The sequence below is a fragment of the Peromyscus californicus genome, unplaced genomic scaffold (genome assembly GCF_007827085.1).
Source record: "Peromyscus californicus insignis strain IS unplaced genomic scaffold, ASM782708v3 Scaffold_11__1_contigs__length_118956290, whole genome shotgun sequence".
In the NCBI taxonomy this organism is placed as follows: Eukaryota; Metazoa; Chordata; class Mammalia; order Rodentia; family Cricetidae; genus Peromyscus; species Peromyscus californicus.
The window spans coordinates 30087163-30110662 of record NW_026294402.1 but is presented as its reverse complement, the minus strand read 5'-3'; the positions used below and the strand labels follow the sequence as shown (position 1 = coordinate 30110662).

Here is a 23500-nt window from a genome sequence, read left to right as displayed (position 1 = left end):
GGCACTTGTGATGATGGCAGATGACTCAACCCCAGCTGTTCTGGGTGCACATACCACTTTCCAGCTCCAAAAACTGAGAGCTAGGATGACCCCTAAGGATCATCTGGGCCACAGGTTCTCAAATGATGCTCAAGAGGGTTTGACAGTGTGAGAAGAGACTTAGGTTGTCACAACTGCGAACAGAGATAGGAGCACCTGCTACTGGCTTCTTGTGGAGCACCCTGCAAAGCACAGGACAGTCTCTATACTAATGCCACAGTGCTGAGGTCTACACCAATTGCCTGACTCTGTAGAGGAGAAAGCTGAGGTAGGGTTCAGAGCCATGCTTGCTACCAGGGCAGAGCCTGCTAGGGACCATCACACTCTCCCTAGAGCCAACGAGGAGGACTTCAGATGATATACCCTTGTCTGGTGCCAGTGCGCATCAAGTCTAGCCATCTAGCCATCCTGGGAGCCAGAAATTTGTCACATCAGACAGCATTATCTTCAGAGCAGCACTCCATATGGATTTTAGGGTGTGAAAGCTGAGGTTATCTCGGTGTGTTTCCTAATTTTCTCTATGGAAACCAGATAGTATGCTTAGTGAGATGCACTTCTTAAAGGAAAAGTAGAAGCTTCCCCTGGTGGATCTGGCCTTAAGGACACTGGTGGCTATCTGCCCATTGTGCTGGGGCTCAGGTCTTGGGAAAAGGGGTAGGGATGCACCTTCAGTGCAGAGCATGGAGTGCCATTAGCATCTAGATCCAAAGTTCAGAGCAAGTTCTGGTCACTCACTGTGAGCTAAGTGAGGGAAGAACAGAGACAGTTGGCCCTCTACAGCCAGTTATCCAGTGTCCTGTACCACTGTGCAGGCAGCTTGTGAAATCCTGGGGACCAGGACAGCATTGAGAAGAGAGAGAAGGCCACTGGATCACATATGGATTCTTGATACTGTCTCTGGGTCTCCGTTTCCCTACTGGTCCAGTGATGACTGTAATTCTAGTATCTGGAGAAATTAGTTCATTGTGAAAGGAGCCTAGTGCCAAGAGCAAGGACCCATGAACCCTATCATGTTTTAGTTTCTCTGTGGACTATTCAAGGACATCTTTAGACAGGGTACAGATTCAGAACATTAGTCCAAGGCAAGACATTTTACTAATGCAAATTTGGGTGCCATATCCACAGATTTGACCAAACACAAGAAAATATATTTATTTCTTAAAATATTGTACCCATGCATACTTATACTACATTTATAACTGTATGAAACACTGTACAGAATTTAGAGATACATTTAAAGTAGATGCAAAGAAGAGTCCTGTAAATGCTCCACCACTTAATAAAGAATTTAAGCACCCTCAGATTCTGGTAGCTGTAGAGGGAATAAATTCAAGAATCAGCTGTATGCCCAAATCTACCTATATGTGGTAGAGATCAAGTCTGTAAAGTCCGAAGCCATGCCCAGAAACAGCAGCCAATGTCTCTTTCATTGTTTAGAGGACACATCCTGGCATCTCCCTTTAGTTCCACCCACTCTATCTGGTCCTCCAAGCCCATGAGCTCACTCTGTCTTTCTTCTTCCTAGACTCCCAGACTAGGAAGGGGCTTCATGGAGGATGTCACACACGTATCCCTGCCTGTGTCTCCCTGGAACTCACACTGTGGAAGGACGGTCTCCAAGGCAGGGCTTATAGAGAGTGCTAATGGAGTCCTTTGGTATCCAGCCTGAGCCTCTGACTTTTTCCCTAAGAGTGCAACATTGTGGTTCAATATCTGCTGGTTGGTAATTAATAGCACTTAATTTGTAAGTCTGGGGCCTGTTTCTCTTTTGTTAAGAAGTGAGGCTGACAGAGCTACCCTTGTTTTGGCTCCTTTTCCTTCATCATCCTTCCCAGAAATGTCCTGTACTATTTCAACCCTAGCAAGTTTTAGGAACAGAAAGCTAAAAACAGAGGAATGTTCAGTGCTGTAGTTACTCAGGAAAAAAGGGGATTATGGAAACCCAAAATAAACAGTCTCACCTCACTCTCAGGCCAGACTTGTGTCAGACTGGAAACCTCTCAGGCTGTGGGCTCACAGATGCCTGTTGTAAACAAGGCATCTCAATGATAAAGCCATTGTATACTGAGTGCCTACTAGGTTCCAGGACACACAGACACACAGATATACAGACACACAGACACAGACACACACACATGTATGTGTGTTTTATGTATATATATATATATATATATATATATATGTGTGTGTGTGTGTGTGTGTGTGTGTGTGTGTGTGTGTGTATACATATATACATATATATATTTCATTTAATTCTCTTAAGATTGTAACAATCAAAAGGCAGGTAGACATCTCCATTGTTCAAATGAAGAAGCTTGGTTTCAAAAAAACAAAGTCATTTGTCCAAGACCATGAAAATGGGTAGAAAATGGCAGAATGGAAACAAATTCACATGAGGCTAGCTCCAAAGCAGAACTCTTCCCTCAGATTCATCTTAGTGTGGAAAGCATGGATCCTCTAGTGTGAATTACATCTTGTGAAGCGGAGCCATAATAATCTTCGTCTGACCTTGTTTGGGCCTGGTCACGGGCTGGCTTCCTGTTCACCTGCATCATGCTGTGCGTGTCTGCAGACAGGCATCAATGGGACTCACTCATTTTATATAGGGAGAAACTGGGACTCTGGGACGTTAAGGCTTTGGTAGAGTCAGATGATGACAAAGCCATACTCAGTGTGCTGGCTGCATAGGCAGCTCCTGCTAACGAGGACCCACTCCTATGCTCCATACCTGGCTGGATGGTTCCACAGGACAACGTCGTGGCAATGTGTAACTGACACTCGTATTTCCTTCAGGCAGGAGTGTGGCGAAGCAAGCAGCATTCCAAGGTATGTGGCGTGCTTGGCAGGCAATGAATGAATGAGTACTCCTGCCATCAATGTCGGTGGTGGCAGACACCCACACCAGCCATGCAGCGAACGCCGCAGATGAAACAACGTGCATCAGATTTTAAAAACCTCGGGGAGTCTGGGGGCAGGCAAATAAAATGTGCTCCGTTCTGCCAGAGCTGAGGGGATTGGACAAGAAGGAATGCTTAAAATTTTGACACTGCGCTTTGATCAGTTTGACAGGTTTAATATTATAGAAATATTTCATTGTTGCGACCGAGAGGAGGAAATCTAATCGTCCATCCAGGTGAACTACAGATTTGTCTCAATTCACTAGAGGGGATGAGGTGGGGGCGGGGGCACAAAGGAAGCAAAGATGACTTAAAATCCAGCTTCCCTTGCAGTGGTCTGGGCCATGAGTTTATGCGTTTTCCACCTTTCCCTTTTCAAGAAAGTTAAGTCACCGCTTTGTCTTCGAGTTTTTTTTTTTTTCTAAGTTGCATCTGGTTTGTTTTCTCTCCACATCCGTTTTGAGCAGGTAATGAAGACTGCAGAAAGGGATTGCTGCTGTGATTAATGAGAGGAAATGCAGATGGGGCTGCAGAGCAGCAGCCATCTACGGATAATTTTATAAATAGGACCGAAAGAAATTCCAGCGCTCAAGTGTGAAACTCAGCGGCGGCGGTGGCCTCCTTTTCCCTGAAGAAGCCTGGAATCTGGAGAAAGTCCTCATGGACAGGCCAGGCCAGCCTTCAGTGGTCGCTAGGTGTCCTGAGGTTGAGGTGACACCAACACACCCAAATCACAGATCTCTTCCTCCCAGGAAGCACCTTGCTTATTTGCTCTCTGGCAGCATCTTCTTTTGTCTTGGAGGACATTCTTGCATTTGTCTGACCCAGGATCTAAGCCCCTAAAGCTGGTAGGGGAGCACATGGTGTCTCTGTGGAGCAAGGGGAAGCTTAGGGCTTGGTACACACAGCAGGAAAGACCACAAAGACACAGTGCACAAAGATGAGTTCTTACTTCGGCACAGCCAAGGTTCTGATATAATCTTTTTTTTTTTTTTAAATTGGGAGCATAGATGTAATGCTGGCTGGATTTACATTTATTTTAATTAATTAATTACTTAATTAATTAGTGATGCTAGGGATCAAACCTAGGGCCTTGCTCTCACTTGGCAAGTGCTCTGCCACTGAACTACACCTCTAGGCTAGATTTACATTTAAAATGAGGTCATGCTTCTTGGATAAAGAAAACTGAGCAGGAGATACAATTTGCTCCATGAGAATTCCCCAAGGTACAACAAGTGACAGGCTCTTGGACGTGTCATTGGACAGTGCTTACGTTGGAGTGTGGGATTAGACAGAGTGGCAGGCCAGAAATGAGATTTCAGCACAGGATACTCATGTTTACAAGCCCAGGATAGAAAGCTGTGGGAAGCCACCTCCAGTATCACAAGGTAGGTGACTCTTCCCAAGAGCAGGAAGAGGCAGTTGGTATCCAAGATAGAGTGTCCTCTCCACATGTGGGTCTTGTGTCTCTTTTTATGTTTGTGTGACCTGTACCCTTTTCCCCATCCTTGGAACACAGACCCAAGTTCTAGCTCAGATCCCTGCAGTGGTACCGGCACCAGCATAAGCATGTCAGTACGAAGATACATACGATGGCGGCTGGAGAAATCACTTAGTTTGTCAAGTGCTTGCCACGAAGACCTGAGTGTGAGCTCCAGAACCCATGCAGGAAAGCCAGGCCTGGTGGCATGTGCTCATACTCCTAGCACCGGAGAAGTAGAGACAGTCAGATCACTAATAAGTTAATTTAATCAGGCCTTCCTAGCTTATGATTGGCGAATTGCAAGCCAGTGAGAGACCCTGTCTCAAAAAGGTGGACGGTCCCTGAGAAATAATACCTCTGGCCTCCACCCCCACCCCAACATGCATACCCTCCACAGGCCCACATATACGCATATAAAAAACCTTATAATTTTCACAAGACAGCCTTTCTGGTCTTTTCATTCTTTCACTTAATATTTTTTTGTGGTTTTTTTTTCACCAATCCATCCACAGAGACAGCACACCAACCCTTGTAGGAGTTCTAACTTTTGCTTGACACTGAGACCTGCCCCTTGGTATCCTCCCTTAGTGTGTTGAGGGTGACCAATGAAAGAATCATGAATCTTCAAAACAAATAAACACACACACACACACACACACACACACACAAAAAAAAAAAAAAAAAAAAAAAAAAAAACACTCAAGAAAGAGTCCATACTGGATTGTAGGAGAATGGGAACTTTCAGCACATAGTAGAGTCTAGGAGGCAGGTAGAGAAATATTGGTTGAAAAGAAGACTCTCAGCAAGAAATTAAGCATTATATGGCTAGAGATGAGTGGGGAGATGGTGCATGATTCAGATTCTGGGGCTTTGCTCCTGGGGATGCTAAGTCAGTGGGACACAGGGTACCAGGACCTTCTTCTTAGGCAGTTCTAATGTAGCTGATATTTGGGAATTCATGGAGGTCTTGGGTGGCTCCCAAATAAAGATACCAGGAAGTTGTAACATACAGACAGGGTCACATGCCTATCAAGAGGGGAAGAGTTAGATTCCCATTCTATTGTTTTTCTTATTACTTCTAACTTATCAGTTAGAGTTTCCTGATGGAGAATCTCAGGGGTCTGTGGGTGCCAGGGGGTTGAATGGAGGACACTTGGGCTAAGAAGGAAGAGTGACTTTGAACACATGTGAAGCTCTATTTACATCATGCTTTAAATTGAACTTCCCATTCTCCAGCTTCAGCTTCCAGAATGCAACCTTAATCTCCTTCATTTGCATAAGCTTTAAAATAAGCCTTTAGAACAAATGTAAATGGATCTTCAAAGAACAATATTATGATGGGTTCAGTGTAAATGACTCAAAAACATATGGATGGTATTTCTTGAGGATTTCCCAGAGAGTCGCTGTCTGTCTGTATGCAAAGGAACTTCATCACTGAAGCAAGGGAGGTGGGAAAGGGGTATCCATGGGAAGATAACATATCCTACCCTTTCCACTGCCCAGATCCATTTTCATGCTGCACTGAGGTGTACAGATAACATGAAGTGGCCAACACAAATCAGAACTCAGTCTCTGTATCACACTGAACGTGGGCAGTGAGGAGCAGATCTCCTCCCAGGTCACAGGATTCAGGATTGAAAGGAACCAGAGCTTTTCCACATAAGTCCTTCCATCCCAGGGATGAAGAAACAGAAGTTGAGAGAAGGTAAATGACTTTCATCATCACACAGTCAGTATGTGGTGGAACTATGACATCAGTCCAGAGATATCTAACTCCAAATCTTATTTTCTTTTCAATACATTGTCCAGCAGCTAAGAAATCATCAGACACTGGATTCTGGAACTGGGAGGCAAACATTGCTTCAAGGAAAGGCAGCTAGCACCGTATTGATCAACAGCTTTGGGACATCACTGACAAGCTGGTTGCTGGGCAACATGGTTTTTCTCTGAAGAGACAAGAAGGAGATCCCAATGTTGATGGATCTGCATTAAGCAAAACCCAGTAACAAGGCACTTTCAGGTCAAAGACATGGCTTTCGTGGTTTGGAGTTTCTAGGTCAGCTGCCCAGGGGCTGTCTCCTGCTCAGCTTATCTGAGATGAGGTCATCAGTAAAGACCTCCTCAGAGAGAGGAGTCAGGAAAACCAATTTAAGATCCCCTTAGCCAGGGCAGATGGAGATATGGGCTTGTTCCTTGCCCAATGTGGGATTGTATCTTATCTTTCAGCGAGGCTAAAAATCAGAGGAGCTGACTGAAGAAAACCAACCAACTAACAAAACGAAAAACAAAGCCAACACCACAAACCCAGTCAGTGAGATGACGTGGGGGCTGGTGCTGATAACCCTGGACGAGTCACTAGTGTGGCCATGGTGTCTCCAGTTATAGTCTGGTGGGGCTAGACTAGTTTTGTAGTGTCACTTTGTAGACAGGAGCTAGGTAGTTACATAAGAATCAGATCGTAGGACTGGAGGGACGGCTTGGTGAGTAAAGTGTTTGTCTTTCAAGTGTGAGGGTGGTAGTCTGGATCCCCAGAACCCATGTATAAGTAAGATGGGCATGGGCACTTGCCTGTAGCCCTAGCACTCTGGAGGAGGAGCCAGGGCACCATAATTCCATTCAAAGGTATTGCTGCACATCGTGGAGATGTAGGGATGCAGCTGTGAAGATGTACTGCACACAAAACACTCTGCAAAATAACGGCATGCCTGTTTGCAGAAGAGTTCTTGCCTGATGAGCAGTAGGGTCGTATTCTATGCATAAGAGCTCCTCAACATTGGCTTGGAATTCTTCGCTTTCCCACTCACTAGGATGTGTGACCCAATGCAAGCAATTCACCTCACTTCTCATCTGTACTCTGGGCACCTCTCATCCGCAATCATGGGGCCTACTTCATATGATGGTTGTGATCATTACCTAAGCTAACAAGGCTGAGTTGCCCAGCACAGTTTCTGCAGCACGCCATATTTTCCAGTGGAAGATATGTACACGGACTGCAGGGCCCTTTCCGAGGTGTGTGGGGTATATATATATATATATGGATGAAACATAGGGCTGTGTAGCTTCAACTGGGAAGGTTATCCATGGCGGTGAGTACTTTAGTACTTCTGCTTGGCTTCATGAGGAGGAGGTGGCATGAGACTGGGTATTGGTGATGTGTAGAATTTGATAAGCAGGAATGGCAGCAAGTGTTCTGGGAAGCCAAGCGGGGCACAAGACAAGGGACAGAGGATCCAGCAAGGCAGGGCTACGCTTGGGGAGGTGGTAAACAGGCTACTCACGGAGAGGACCCTGGACAGCTGGCCTCTGGGGAAGGGCCCCCAGTGTCAGAGTAAAGATGACTTCAAGGTCTTTGCATATGAAGAGGGATTTTATTTTTAGCGACACTAGCTTCTCTTTTGAAACATGAACACGTTTTGGTAAGTATTCATTGGATGAATCACTAAGCTGTTAAACAGGGGAGCTGCCTTTCTGGAAAGTCCATCTGGAAGTGGTATATAAGCTACATGGAGGGGTGGCCAGAGGCAGGGAGGCCAGAGGGTCTTCTACATTCAAGGTTTTGTGAGTAGAGTAGTCTAGGCTGCTGAATTAGAGGGAGCAGGGAATAGAGGCAAGAATGGGTACACCATGGAGCTTCAGATCTCAGCATACCAATGGGTCAATGGGGCCAAGGAAAGGGACTCACAAGCTCTCTAGGCCCTTCAGTGAGCTGGGGTTCCCTGTTCTGTGCCCCATGGTGCTAGCTAGAGATCCTGTCAAGCAGCAAGCACCTGGCAATATGAGTCCCCTACTTGCCCTCAGAGACTGTATTCCAAGATCTCCAGTAGAGTTCTGAACCCATGGCTCACACAAAAGCTTGTATGTATTATGTTTTCCTACCATATCCCCATCTATGATAAAGTATAATTTATAAATTAGGAAATAAGAGATTAACGATGACAAGGAATAGTAAATAGAAGTTATGGTAATGTACTACAATAACAATTATTTAAAACTTACGAATTACTTCTAGAATGTTTAACATTTGTGACCACAGGTCGGCCAGAGGGAACTGAAACTGTGTGGGACCACAGAGGAAGGAAGGCTCTTCTATTATTATTTGTAATACTCACGTCCACATCACTAGTGTTTTGAGTGTGGCTTTTTGCTAGAATGTTGGCTTTGTGAGGCAGAGACTGCCTGCCCTGTGGTCGGTTATGTCCCAGTCCTGGCTGACTGGAGATGCAAAAAGCTAGGTTTAAAGTACACCAGGTTGGAGGTGGTAAGGCTGTATGGGTGGAAATCCACCAGCAATTGTGTGTTAAGGGATAGAAGTACAGTTTGGAGAGGGAGACCCTGGTCCCCAGTGGGTGTGTCCTTCCATCCATCCCAATAATCTGCCTCTGGCTTTTAACTTGAGAAGGTACAGGGAGCCTCCCTCCAAGCCAGCTTCTCCTCTCCAGGTTTCTCCACCAGAGACTCTCGGAATCGGATCTGTGGCGACTTCCCTGTGATACACAATAGAGCACTGAAATTGCAGTTTCTAAGTGAAGCTTTGTAGTAGATCTTGTTGCAATTCAAAAGAGAGAGAGAGGGGGAAAAAAAGAAGTCTAAACGATTCCCTAGCTCATTAAAAACAGCACTTGGTTCACATTTCAACATCTGAGAAAAAGACAAAATGAAATTTTACAATGTGGCCACATGAACTGAAGCTGGTGAGGCAAGATCAAGATGGGTGTACAAAAGAAGGAAGAAAGAAAAAGAAAGGCAAAGAAGACAAACCGCAGACGGCCCCACCCCCAGAGGACTGGTTGCACATCAGCAAACACTTGGAACAGCCATTTCCAGGGGTTCTTTGTCGATGTCTCCCCGCCCCCATCTCAAATACTTGCCCCGAAACAAGACAAGGCCAAGAGAGATCACGGAGATAATAAAAACAGTATCCAGGGAGGTTGGGTCGGTCTGAGCACCCAGCTTCCCTGTTGTTAACATTGGATGTGGTTTCTCCCACAAGGTTTTATGCGTGGGAGGTTTGATTCCAGTCTGATGATATTAAGAGGTGGTGGGACCTTTAAAAGGTGGGGTCTAGTGGGAAGTCTTAGGTTGTTGGTCATGCTGCCCTCTGAAAGGGTTAAGTAGTTCTCCTGGGATCCTTGAGGCATTTTTTTGAAAGAGTTGCTGGCCCCTCCTAGACCCTGGCTTCCTGTTTTCCTGGGCAATATCTCTTGGTCTCCGTTTCTGTCTTGCCACCTTTTACTTTCTACTCTTCTTTCTTTTCGTCTCTACTCCACTGCCCCCAGTCTCTTATACCCTTGCCATGGCCATGCTGGCATCCATTCACCATGGTGGGATGAGGTCAAAAGAGGCTCTGCTTGGCTTCTTGGTAGCAACGGATGCTGGAGGCTGTACTATTATTCCTTTCCCATGCCACTGTGCTCTTTCCTCCCCATCTTCAAACTCTAAGACTTTTTGGATTGTTTGTTAGAGACAGAGCCTGGCATCAACCTCCCGAGTTCTGGGGTTATAGTTGTGGCCCACTTCTTTGTGAGTATATTTATTTACTGGTAGATCTATCCTCTACCTATTTTTTAAATGTTAGTGACTGTGAAGTCATGACCAGGCCATTTCCCCTAATTTTGTCTATATCCTTTATTTTCCTTCACTAATTTACTAACTCAGTTTGTATGTACGTGTATATGTGCGTGTGAATGACAGAAGTCAACCTGGAGGATCATTCCTTGGGCATCACCCACTTTTTTTTTTTTGAGATGGTGTCTCTTCCAGCCTGAAGCTTATCAAAGTATCCCAGGCTGGCTGACCAGTGAGCCCCAGGGATGCCCCCATCTGCCTCTCCAGTGTACTATAATCATACGTTCATGTCATCACACTTTGGTTTTTATGTGTGTTTTGTGAATTAAACTCAGGTCCTTTACTCGCAAGGCAAACACTTCCCTGTTATCACCCAGCCCTATTCAACAACTAAAACAAACGAACAACAACAACAACAAACAACCTCATCTGTGCCTGGGGTGTTGGCAATATGACCCTGAATGCCAGGTCCTCGCTCTTAACCAGTCTATGGGCTGGTAGAGAAGCAGTTGGAGAAAGCAAATGCAGACCAGGGAGAAAGAGCTGTAGCCCATGTTCTATCTGCAGAGAAGAAAGGGGTTAACTGGGCCTGGTGTTTCAGTACTCTGTTATGTAGGAGTTGGCTGCAGATCCAGACTTCTAAACTCCCATCTCTAGCCAGGAGCGGCCTCTATCTTTCAAGCCACACATTCAAGTAGCAAATGACTTGCTAGGCATTTCTGTTGGCATGTCTGCAGATGCACCATACCAAAGATCTCCAAATCTAAGTACCTCCCATGTCTCCCTAAGCCTCTGCCACTGACACCATTAGCCACCACGACTCCAAGGATCAAGGACTCTTTCTACACTCTCACTCAGCCTTGTCTCAGCAGTTACATCCAGACAGAAGCTCTGCCTCCTTGTATGTGGTTATGAGTCTACCCAAGTCCAGCTTTTTGTGACCTCTAACCTGGAGTATGTCCAGTATCATAGTCACCTCCCAACTCACTGTCTCCACCCTTAGGGTGCTGACATTCCTTCTAGGGAGCTTATTACAAATCTTCACTCTCCAGCTGTGGTAGTTTGAATGTAATTGGCCCCCATAAGCTCACAGGGAGTGGCATTATTAGGAAGTGTGTCTTTGTTGAAGTAGGTGTGGCCTTGTTGGAGGAAGTGTGTCACTGTGGGGGTGGGTTTTGAGGCCTTCTTTGCTCAAGTTTCACTCAGTGTGACACTCAGATCACTTCCTGTTGCCTGTGGGTCAAGATGTAAGGACTCTCAACTCCTTCTCCAGCACCATGTCTGCTGCACACCACCATGTTGTAACATGATGATAATGGACTAAACCTCTGGAAATGTCAGCCACCCCAATGAAATGTTTTTCCTTTATAAGGGTTGCTGTGGTCATGGTGTCTCTTCACAGCAATAGAAACCCTAAGACACAGGCCCCACCCCTAGAGATTCTGGCTCAGGTCAGTGGACCCCAAGGCCAGTGGTATGTAGACCTTTGTTGCATGAATGATGCCTCTCTGCTTTGGTTTACCTGGTTCTGATTACTCTTCACTGTCACAGCATGCTCTGAAGCCCAGACAGGTGCATGCTATTTCTTGGTTTAACAGCTTACAATACTTCTGGACTTCTTACCATGGGCCTTGAAGGCCCAGGGTCAAGCAGCCGGTGTCCTTTGAGCCGTGTAAACCATTGACTTTCCTTCTCTTTCAAGTGAGTGAGCTTATCCCAATGATCTCTGAACTAACTGTCAGCCCTGGTGCTGTGGATTCTAACCCCCCAACTTCTCCCTTCCTTGAACAAGCTTCACTTACAGCATAGAGACTGGAGCCCGATTTCATCCCAAGCCTGTGGGACTCACACCCCTGTTTTTCCTGGTGAGCTCTGACCTGTGACAAGTTACACAATGATTGCACCCTACAGAAGGTTGTTATGTAGAGATTAAAGTGTGTTGGTAAAGCTCTCCGCTCAGGATCTAGCATGTAGCGAGGCCGCAACACTGAGGTAGCCTGATGGTCTCATGTTCTTCCTTACTGGACACTCTAAACCCATTAAGCTATTCAGTCTCACTGTAACTACCTGGATTGCCCCTCTAGGCCAGGAAGCTTCTATTCATCCTTCAAAAGTTTGGTCACGTGATATCGTAAAGCAGCATCTTCTGCAGTTGTAGGTACCTGGCGTGACCTGGAATGCATCATGCCAGTCTGAAGATAGTTTTATTTACTCTGGGACCTCTAAGCCTATTGTGCCTGGTGCAGAGACGCCCTTGGCACACACTGAGCAGATGAAGCAATGGGGTGAGGCTTGCAAGGACTGTTCTGGAAGGAAGTGACGGCAACACCCCTGTGCACCATCTATGCAGATCTGTCTGTCCGTGCAGATGAGACTCTCTATGGCTCCTCCTCAATGGAAAATCGCAGTCATCCAAGCCATTTCTACACAACAGAGGTATCAGGTACCTTCTTTTCCTGTCCCCGAGGACTCTCTGAGGGAGCTTCCATTCATTCAGTGAGCGGTGCTTGGCACAGGGACCCCTATACAAGTCTGTCCCATCACTAACAGCTTCTCTAGGTGTGGAGTTACAGTTCCTTGAATCCCAGGGAGGTTGACTTTTTAAGGTAAAAATGGTTAATCCCACACAAAAAACTGCACTGTTTTGAACAGGGTCTTAGTTTGGGGGACCTAGAGAAAGTTTGGATCCCTCTCACCCTGCCTGGTATGTCCTGGCTTCTGGGCAGGGTGCAGACAATCACCCTGTCTCACCCACTGCCTTTCACCCCCTTTCTCAATAAGCTGCCCAGCATCCTAGTCAGAAGGTCGTGTTTGCCCCAGGAAGCTGTGAAAGCAATAAAAGAACTAAATGTTTTCTAGGTCACCGCCTGATCAAGTCCCCACTTAAACAATAATCTTGCCATTGCATCTGCAAAAACCCAGACTCAGGCCCCAAAAGGTTATTTCATCAATAATTCTTGAGCTTGCCTACGGCGAGAATTATTCCCAGCAGGCATTTTGGGCCATCTCTAAACAGGCTCTGTGGAGGAGAGGCCTCGCTCCTCTCAAGAGCTCAGGCAGCAGTCATTAATATTGTTGGAGGGGGGGTGGGGCAGGAAGGACAGAATGTAGACTGCCTGAGGAGGCAGCAGAGAGGGCTGAGGGGGAGCCTAGGCAGGCTGGCCTGCAGTCTAACAAATGAGGGAAACCTCTCTGTGTTAGCAACTGGATTAAACTGGGCATCTGCACTGTCCAGTGGGCTGATAGAGTGTCACTGACAGAGGAATCCTTGCACAAGATCTAGTCGGAATCTATAGCCTTCAAGTCTTCTGGTCCTTAGCCAGTGAGCTGCTGAAACTGCCCTCTTTGATTTACTCAGTGTATTTACCAAGCAATTTGCAAGAGCAAGTAATTACTCCTCAGGTCATTGACTCCTAGGAGCGAGAACCCTTTAGATCTTATTTGACCTCTGTCTAGCCTTCCCAGGCCGCCTTGGCTGCTGTCCCTATTTGCATTTCATCTCTCTCCTCTGGTCTCCAGGCTGCAGTGGAGGTGACTGCCACCACGTACCCCAGCGCTTGTCCTGGTGCCCTGGGCAGGGCAGCTCCTAGCCTGGAATGCCTTCTCTTGTGTCTTCCATCTTCGGTGCCAAGCTAAGGGTGATAACACCTTGTCCTGAGTCTTTGGGGCCAAGATGAATTCTCTTCCTTCATTTGTACTGTTTGTGCGGAGGTATTTATAGACTGACTGTGTTCCCTCGGAGCTGGATCCTTTCTCGACTCTCTCTGCATTTGGTTCGCTTACTCTCTCCCGATATGACTTATCTGCTAATCCCTAGAACATTTGTTGGTGTTTACGTTTGGCTCGGGTCTTCCTGTACCTTTTCTAAATTGCACTGACTCCCGCTGCTCAGCTTGTCCCGTTCCTCCGTGCCCATAAGGAGAACTCATCTCCTCATTTGTGTGGCTTTTCTCGAGGGAGCCCTGAGCTGAGGAGTGCCAGGAAGATCATGCAAAGGGAGAAGAGGTTACCAGATGGCTCGTGATTACATGACAAGAGCAGATCCAGAGGAAGTGAGATCACTCTGCGAGTGACTTGTTTATCCAAGTACTCTCTTTACTTCACTACCACAGCCCCTTGGAAAAGTCTGTGCTCCCCTCCCCTGCCCCCTTACTGCTCACAAAATGCCAACAGGTATTTCTAATTCATGCCCCTGACACCAGCCTATAAAGGGACAGGAGACATTATTAAGTGGGGGTGTATGTGGGAATTGACTTGTGTTCTGTTTTTTTTTTTTTTTTTTTTTTGACTCCTTGTCAGTGCGTTCGGTCGGGTTGACAGAACTGAAAAGCTTCCAGAATTACACTCATCTATCTGGGCCATAGAGGACCCTGGAGATCACGGATGAAACACATTTTCTACTTGAAGAAACCAAGTCAGGGCCAGATAAAGGAATGAGTACACATTTTGATGCCACACATGCTGGGTTCCAGTGTCCACTTATTTGCTTACCTGCAGTTATCAGTGGCCCTTGAGGAAAGTTCCCCACTGTTTGGGGAACTTTATTTAGTTATTTGGTCCCTCATCTGAAGATCGAACTAACTTGCCATCTCTATTTTGAAGCTTATCATGTTTATTGAAAAAAAAATGAATGGAGTAGATAGGTTCCTGGCACACAGTAGGTACAGAATAAATGATTGTTACTATTGAGGCAAGGACAATGAAGGGATCTGACTAAAGCCACTCCAGCAACCTGGTGGCCAGAACTGTGGCCTTTATTTCTTAGTTCAGGCATTCTGGTATGGTACTTCCTCCTGAGTATCTACCCCAGGGGCCAGAATCTTGTTTCCTGAAAGTACCAGGAAAATATTCATCAGTTAAGACCTACACATCTAGGGACAGTCCTCCATTGCAGGAGCTTGGAGCTTGCCAGGAAGTTTCAAGGGCCCCTAGCCAAAGAACTCTGTTGTTTTCTTTGGAAATAAGGCTCTGTCTGCAGGGTATTGCCTGAGACAATGAGAAGGGTGCATGAATTGGCCATGATAGCAGTGACAGCCCTGCATTTTGGAAGGAGACTGTGCCAGACCGGGGTCATCAGTGCAAGCTGGATTTGAAAACATTCCATGAAATATATATATATATATATATATATATATATATATATATATATATATATATATATATATATAAAAAACTGGAGAAGCACCAAACCTACTTGGGGACATTTACAATTATTGTCCGATTTGAGGGCCTCTGTTTTCATATAGGAAATGGTACAATGTTTCTGCTTTTACAGATAAAGAAGCAGAGCGCAGACCTATCTCATACATCACACAAGCTGACAAACGGCAGCACCAGAACCTGAACCAGGTCCGTCGATGCTCATGTTTCTCCCTAGCCAAGTGTGCTAATAAAACACGTGATGTTGCCACTCTAAAGAGGGCTTGGGTTTGCAGGGAACCTATCTCTTAGGAGATAAGCACATTTATAGATTTTTATAAATCCAATTAAGTTAGCTATCTTAATATGATCTTGTCTAGTTTCTCCATATGGATGTGTACATGTGTGATTTCGACAGGGAAATCAATCTGGATGATTTAGACTAAATATTTTCTATCTTACATCTATTCTGTGGAATTAACCAGAGAATTGATAACACTCTCTCTTCATGTCCATGGTCTACACATGTAATCTGAATGTATCCTGCAGAACCCTTTGGCTGGTATTGGTGTGACCTTTCTTCTCAGCTTGTTCAGTCCACTCCCAAGGTCTTCAGTATCCCATGAAGCGAACTATCTTATTCTGGAAGATCTTCAAGGACAACCTGCTTTAGGACCATCTCCTCCTCCTATAACTCTTCCCAGCCAGAAAGTTCCTATACATAATCAGGATGTCTATTGCTTTGAACAAATCAGTTTTCCTTCTGTTCTGTTCTTGCTGGCAATGGAGAGCAGCTGGGAAGTTTTCGATAGCTCTGTTATGAACTTGAAAGCTGTTTTAAAAACACCACTGCAGCTTCTCTTCCACCAGCCAAATAAACTTGATTCTGCTGGCATTTGTCATAGAGAGAGACGATTGTCTCCACATCTAGCTCTTTGTTGGGAGAGTCACCATCATTTCGGAGGGTGAGATCTTAGTGGGCAAGAATGGCCATTGGTTCAAAAGCTGTGCAGAGTCATTATGCAATGCACGCTGCAGATACTTTCTCATCTCAGATTTCTTCTGAGTGAAAAGCAGAAGATTCCAGTGTTTATCTGGAATTTATGGGAGGAAGAAAGCTAAAGAGGACAATCATGAAAAGATAAAATGGAAGAGAATGGAAAAGAAGAAGAAAAACAACAACGTTAACAGTCCATGCTTCTCAATCTACACTATGTCAACCACAGTACAGAACATTACAGCAAGAGTGTGGTCTACAGGGCAGAAAGACAGCTATAGCCCAACTCTCTCTTGACTATGACCATGGCCCAGTTATTCTGTCTCCTGTGCCTCAGTTGCAAACTCTGTCACTTAGTTATGAAAGTGGAGGAAGACCTGCACTAAGGTTCCCCCAGGCTCTGGGAGCTCCTCAGGACCCTACAGCTTTTATTACTCTCTGTAGCCAAGTAGTGATCACTGGGCTTTGGGTTTTGAAACCATCTTTAGGAGCCTCATCCTTTTGGAATTTTGTAGATTCTTTCTTCCTAGAACAGGAAAGAGAGTTTTAGACCATCGGGGTTAGGCTTATTTGAGTTCAAGGGAATCCTAGATGTTGAGTAGCTGATGAGTTAATTATGTAGTTGTGGAATTAACATCACTACTGTGTTAACAATAATGATGGTATAATAACATTATCGTTTCAGCAGAATGAGATCACTGGGTGCTGAACCTGAAAGCTGACACAGGATTAGAGGATACTTCACTGGTCTTCGTGTCAGAATGACATCTAGCCCTATTGCTGACATTCTAATCACTGCTATTTTCTCCTTCCAAGATTCATATGGGAAAGAAGGTGAATTCCATTTCTCATGGTATAAAAATCCAAATCCATGGATTTTTCTAGCTGTGCTATAGAAAAAAAACTACCTGAAGAGGAGAGTGGGAGAGGGCGCAGCTGGTCCTGTCTGCTTTCTTAAGGATTTGAGGGAGATGGAGTTGTCTTCCTCAAGTCAACACGGACTCAAGGAACAACACACATTTGACAAACTTGCTGTTAGGCCCAAAACAGCCCCCCCCCTGCCCCCCGCAAATGGCTGTGCCACTGACAATGCCCTAAATGACCTTCAGGGCTCAGCTCAGGCTGGACTCTGACCAGGGAAACAGAAGGATTGCTACCTAAACTTAGCCTTCCTCAGAAATCTTGTAAAGCAGGCTTCTGGTTGTCAGGAAAAGCCATTATTTTCCTTATCTGCCCCCTACTGAAAACTATCTCTGGCAAGGGCATCTCATTTCTGATTGACTCAAATAAGACTATAACTATTGTTATCTGTTGATCAGAGTCTCCAGGCTGTTCCAGCTCACCCCCCAACTCCCCCAACCCTCCACCGCCCCCAACCCCTGCCTCAATATGTCCTGCCTTTTGCTGTTCTCACTGACCCTCAACCCAGAGACAACACTGGCAATTTTAATTTGCCAATAAACCTTTCTTTCTACCCACAGAGTAGTCTAGTTTACCCTCACTTGTACCTGCTCTATCTTCACATATGAGTGAAGTCTTGACTTCTTGTAGAAGAAATTTCTCTTTGAAACAGATGGAGACCACTACAGAAAACCACAATCAATCAAAACGCAGAGTTGTGGACCCAGGCACCTAAGACCTAAGACTCAGGGAACATTGAAGAAGAGGAGGCAGAAAGAGGGTAAACCAAATGATAAGGGGGTTCGCTGTAAGGCTGTGTCTCCTAGTCATGCCAGAAGCTACACCCATAATATCTCACAAACATGACTGCCTGGATGAGCTGAATAAGGATGACACAATTATATAAGCCAAAGTGGATGGGGAAAGCCCAGGAGGCCTCAACCCTGTGGAAGGGACTACAGGCAACTAATGAACGCTAAGAGCAGGAGAATTAGTCTTCCTTAGGTAAGAACACACCAATTGGTTATTCAGTACCAAATGGCCAGCCCTGAAAACATACAGACAAATAACATTATACATACATACAGACTGAGCTGGTTATATTTAGGAATATATATGCATGTGCATATACAAATATATATGTAATAACAATTAATAGAAGAAGAGGCCATGAATGTGGAAGAGAACATGGAGGATGTATGGGAGAGTTTGGAGGGAGGCAAGTGAAGGCAGAAAGGTTGTAATTATATTATACTCCCAACAAAAAAGAAAGAAAGAACAAAGCAGACAAAAGAGTTTCCTAAAATACAAAGTACCAACAAGTTCTTGCTTGTCTGTTTTCCATGCCTGAGGATGCCTCTCAAATCAAAGGGGCCTGGATCATAGCTGTCAGAGGCATCCGTGACTTTTGCTACAGCTCACAGCCAGCTGCACCTGCTAGCACCTGCCAGAGCATCCTTTGGTTGTCACCAAAGGATGTGACCTTCTATCCTGCACTGCGGAATGAAGACATCCCCTCCCCTGCATTGCTTAGGAAAAAGCAAGCACACAGAGAAAAGAAGATATAAGAAAATTAAGTAAAAGATAGTTAAAGGGATGTTGGGAGGGTCTCCTCTCCAGCTTCCCAGATGACTGTGTCAAATCCTTGATCCAATAACAATTCAATTTTCTAATGTTTTGGATAGCAGAGACCAGGAATTTTTGTACTGGCTACAAACTAGGAGTATCACTGGGTAAAACAGAGGCTTGAGAACCTGGGTCCTAGGTCAGAGCTCCTGACTCTGATCCAGGTTATGTATATGGAACCAGCTGGATAAATCTTAATGCCACTTGTCTCCCATTTACAAAAGAAGAGTCATCACATCCGGGTACTCACGAGACTCCCTGTGTTTTATTGTTTCCCTGGAAAGAGTGGATAGAAGGGGCCATAGATAATATTTGTCTCAACACTCATAGTAGATATTTATGCTGTCCAATGAGAGAATGTGTGGTGTTAGAAGGGTTTGTGTGCATTCCATGCAAGACAGGGCCTGGGAAATGAGGAGAAGACGCTACCCTGTCACTCTTTATCACTTAGTTAACAATGTAAGATACATGATGGCTGCTAAACAGTTTGGTGGCAGAACATCATAAATGAAGTCTGTTTTCCCTTGAAACTGCATAACCATTTGAATTAATTTAATTTGATATTTCAAATTAAATTAAACTGTAGAATAATCCCCAAGGGAATGCATATTTCATTTGCAATGTCTTTTGATGGAGTATTCCCTGCCAAAAGTTTTGCTCTGCATCTGGCTACAGATCTAAATTTATTGCATTAGCTTTGAGAAGACTTTTAATAGAAAACAAGATTAAAAGAAAACTTGATGGGCAATAAAGATGTTTGGTGCAGAAAGCAGAGTTCTATAGAACTTGCTTCCGTGGCTTCATGCCCTCTGCATCTCTATCCCACCTTCCACTCACACACTGTACAGCTGAGCTGGGTGTTAGCTTGGAGACCTACCTTTCTTTCAACAATGCACATTTACATGTACAGCAAACAGCCAAATGCCCGGTGTCTGCCTGATATATGGCCTAGATGTTGGACCAAACTTTCTTCAGATGCTGGCCCAGAAGGGAATCAGCTTATCTGAGGAGCAAAGGATGGAGAGACAGGAGAAAGGGCAAAGATCGCCTTTCAAGTCGCCATGTAGCCTGGTATGTGAAGCCTCGTCAGGTGGCCATGCTGGGCTCCACCTGAGCTGCCTGCCCCTTCTCAATCCTCTCTCCAAGTGTAACTCTCTATTAAGACTTTGGGGCGCTACGATGGAAGGAGAGAGCTGATGGTGAATCTAGCAGTTTCCTAAAATATAGGTCAGTCCAAATCACCACTTAGGAAATGAGTGGTCTCTTTTTACATGGTAAGACAGTGAGGAAAATTGCACGGAGCAGCTGTCTGCGAGCTGATGCAGTGGGAATAATCTATTTCTTGTTCCTGGTGAGCAAACACACAGCAGGAGAGGCAGATGTGTGGGGCGGGCGTGTGCTGCAAACAAACAGACCTGGCCCTTTAAGGAAACTCTGTGGAAGTTTAAATTGGGCCCAAAGAACCCAGATAAGGGTATCTTAATCAAATATAAAAAAAAAGCATTAGGCTTTAATCTCCAGCACTTTAGTAACCTAGTTTGTTTTAAATCTTGATTGGAAGAGTTACCCTGGCAAGAAAATTAGCAGGAAGTCAATAAGTCTACAGCCCACAGATAGGGCATTAAGTAACCAGAGGAGAATTTATTCCAGTCCAAGGTCTGTGCCTGCCCTCCTCCTGCCACAAACACAAGCCTGCAGGCAGCTCCTGTTGATCCCTTCCGCTAGAGTGGGTGGGGAAGTTCATTACAATTTTAGCCATGAAGCCCCGAAGTGCAGGTAATCATATTTAAAAAGATAAGGAACAGAACAAGAAAGGAGCCCTGCTTCATGAAGAAATTCTAATTTCAGTAGTCATGGGTGGAAAATCAATACTGCTCTCTGATGCAAAATGAGCACTGGGCCTGATAGAACAGCCTCCTCCTCTTGCTTCCTCCACTCTGGAAAGGTCCCCAAATGAATGAATGAATGAATGAATGAATGCAGAAACAGAGAGGAAGGCCTGCAGTACAGAAAGAGTTCACACTGGCAATCTCATCCTCCCAACATGCCTGTGACATCACCCTCTCCTCATCTTATGCCTGTTGAGAATTTCTCCTGGCAAGATCTCATTCCAGCTACCCTTGTCAAAATGTGTCTTCCTGCTGTTTCCATGTAGCTCCTTCCTGTGCCGTGCGGTTGCATCTTTTTCCTAACTCTGTTACCTTCCCCCTGTGTGTGTGTTTGTCATATGCCATTCAGACAGAGAGAGAAGGAAGAGGGAGGAAGGGGAAGGAATGGAAGGAGGGAGGGAGGGAGGGAAGGAGTGAGAGAGAAAGGCAGGGGGGGGGGAGACTAGTGCCAACCTCCAATTTTGTAGTCTTTCATAAAACTATTCCATCACATCTAGTTGTTCCCAGCTGAAGGAAAGGCATCTTCAACTGACTGGCAGTAAGACTAGGGCTCTTTTATACCTTATCATTCATTTAGGGTGACAATTTCAGACACATCAGGAGATTTCTGTTTTAATCACCGATTATGTATTTGGCCAATAAAGCTCATATTGTTAACATTAATATATACATATTTATAACTCAATGGAGCTAGACATAATTAAGTAGAAATGTTCAAATTAACAATGATGATAATCATTCAAAATGAGATTCCCCTGATGTCTTCTAGCAGACGGATCCACCCCCAACCCTGCCATGGAAACTGTGTGCAGCGGTGATGTCTCTCTGCCCACCCCTTATTTAAATAGAAGCACTTTAAAGTGGTCTGCCAGATATAAAAAATGATAACTAGAGAGATAATGAATGTTTGTATTGTATTGTATGGAATGTCAATTGTATTCAGAAACCTTCAGTTATGGGGGAGTTCTTGGAGATGCCAAGGCTCCTGGGGGTTCAAGGACAGGCCATACTCAAGTATGGTGGCTCATCTGGAAGGCTTGCTCTTGAGTTGATTAGGCCAACAACTGACTAAGACCAGGACAGATGTATTATTGTCCAAGCCTATGGAATGCCAGTGGCATAATCTCACATCCCTGGAAGAGAGTGTCACCATCTGCTCATGTTGGCTTCAGCAGCTGAATGCAACAGGCTCCCCCAGGAGGTGGGGGCTGCAGACCCAAAGGCAGAGAGGGAATTAAGGCAACAATAAAACCTTTCCTTTGGGTCAATCTGACGTCTGCCCCTGCCTGCCCTGACTCCCAGTGTTCCAGCGCAGCCAGAGCCTTCCTTGGCTCTGAGCAGCACACATTCCAAATTCAGCTTGGAACACATCCCCTTTTTCCTGCCAAATTCTCTGGTGGCATCCTGTGTTTTTTTTTTTTTTTTTCTCTCTCTCTCCCCAGTTAGATCACAAGCTTCCTAAGGGATATACGTCACCTCCTTTTGCTCCCAAGATGTGAAGAGACTCTGAGTAGATTCTTGGGAAAGACTGGCTCTGTGGATAATCCTCCTCCAGAAACTTGGGCAGGGAAATTGATGGTACTATGGATTGAGTTCATGTTGGACTGAACTTGGTTTCTTGACAGCATCTTCATCGGCACTCAGGACACTGGTTCCTTTGACTTCCTGGCCAGATACATCCACTGAGACTTAGGGGTCTGTCCCATGACAAATGTGGCTCCAGTTCTTCCATTTTGCTATGCCGTGTTACACACATCATTTCTAAACCTCTCCGAAGCCCATGCATTTCAGAGCATTGGCAATCAAGCATAAAGTTCTGGGGCAAGCTGTGAAATCTCTGAAATGAAAATCAATTCCATCTCCATTTCATGGAGACTAATGTGGCATTTACAACATAAACAATCACTTCTGTTGGGGAGGAAAATTAAAAGCTGTGCTACATAAAGGCACAATGTTTAAAGTTCTGCTGGAAATGAGCACTTGGCTTTGAGATGATTACAAAGGGGATGGGGAGAAGAAAGAAAGAAAGAAAAGAAGAAAGAAAAATCCAGCCATAACTGTTCAGAAGTGTGGAGGTTTCATGATGCACATTTCTATGACTTAAAACATTGGTCTCAGCTTAGATCTCCAGGGAAAATCAGAAGCCCTAGGGCTCGTCCTAAGCAGACTGAAACATGGTCAAGGTCTTATGAATGTCATGTCCATCACTTTTCTCAGTGGTCTAAGACACAGGGATTTTTTTCCCTTGAGAAAAGGCTCAAGGTCCCCAAAAAGGGAAACTCCAAAGTTCAAGTCCAAAACAGCTTAGTTCTTAAGAGTCCTTGACCTGACGCCGTTTTTCATCTCATCCTTCCTGTTTCCACATTGGTATAACATGTCCCACCCTCAGATTCTGTGTGCACAATACCACATTTACAAACTGAGATAAAAACTAAAGGCAGGAAAAACCAGAGCCTCTTCCAAGTTAAAAGCCCTGGGATTAAGGTCAGTTTTACAGCTAGCTGAGCCAAGGACTCTAGACAAGGCTCCTGATCTCTGAGGGCTGCTCCTCACCTGCAAAGAGAGATGTTAGGCCACATGATCTCCAAAGGAGACCATCTGTAGGATTTTCATCGTTTTCTTACTCTGCATTAAGACTGCAAACAACCACTCAGTTGGCCTCATTTGCAAGGGTGGTGGAGAAAAGATACAAGCTGTTGCCAATCAGGAGCTGCTCATTTGCATAATGACTGATTCACTAATTAGCCAGAAAGACTTCCAGTACAGCCATACAGGAAGGCAAAGGCTCTCCTGCTGTGACGCTATTTAAGGGAGCCCCTGGCTTTGGCTATTAAGATTCTCAAAGCACTAGCCAGTAACTAACTGACTTTTCTGTGAAACTGCCCCGACAATTAAGAACATTAGCATAAGGGAATCTTTCTCAATTAGCTATTTTTAGAGTGGGCTGGAGACACCACCTTAGTCT

The 23500-nt window shown here is 45.1% G+C and overlaps 1 protein-coding gene across 6 annotated transcripts in view; it reads right to left on the bottom strand.

Moving 5' to 3' along the window:
• The window catches only part of Kirrel3 (kirre like nephrin family adhesion molecule 3), a 569791-nt gene that overhangs the window by 311281 nt on the left and 235010 nt on the right, over positions 1 to 23500 (bottom strand). The window lies entirely within an intron of this gene.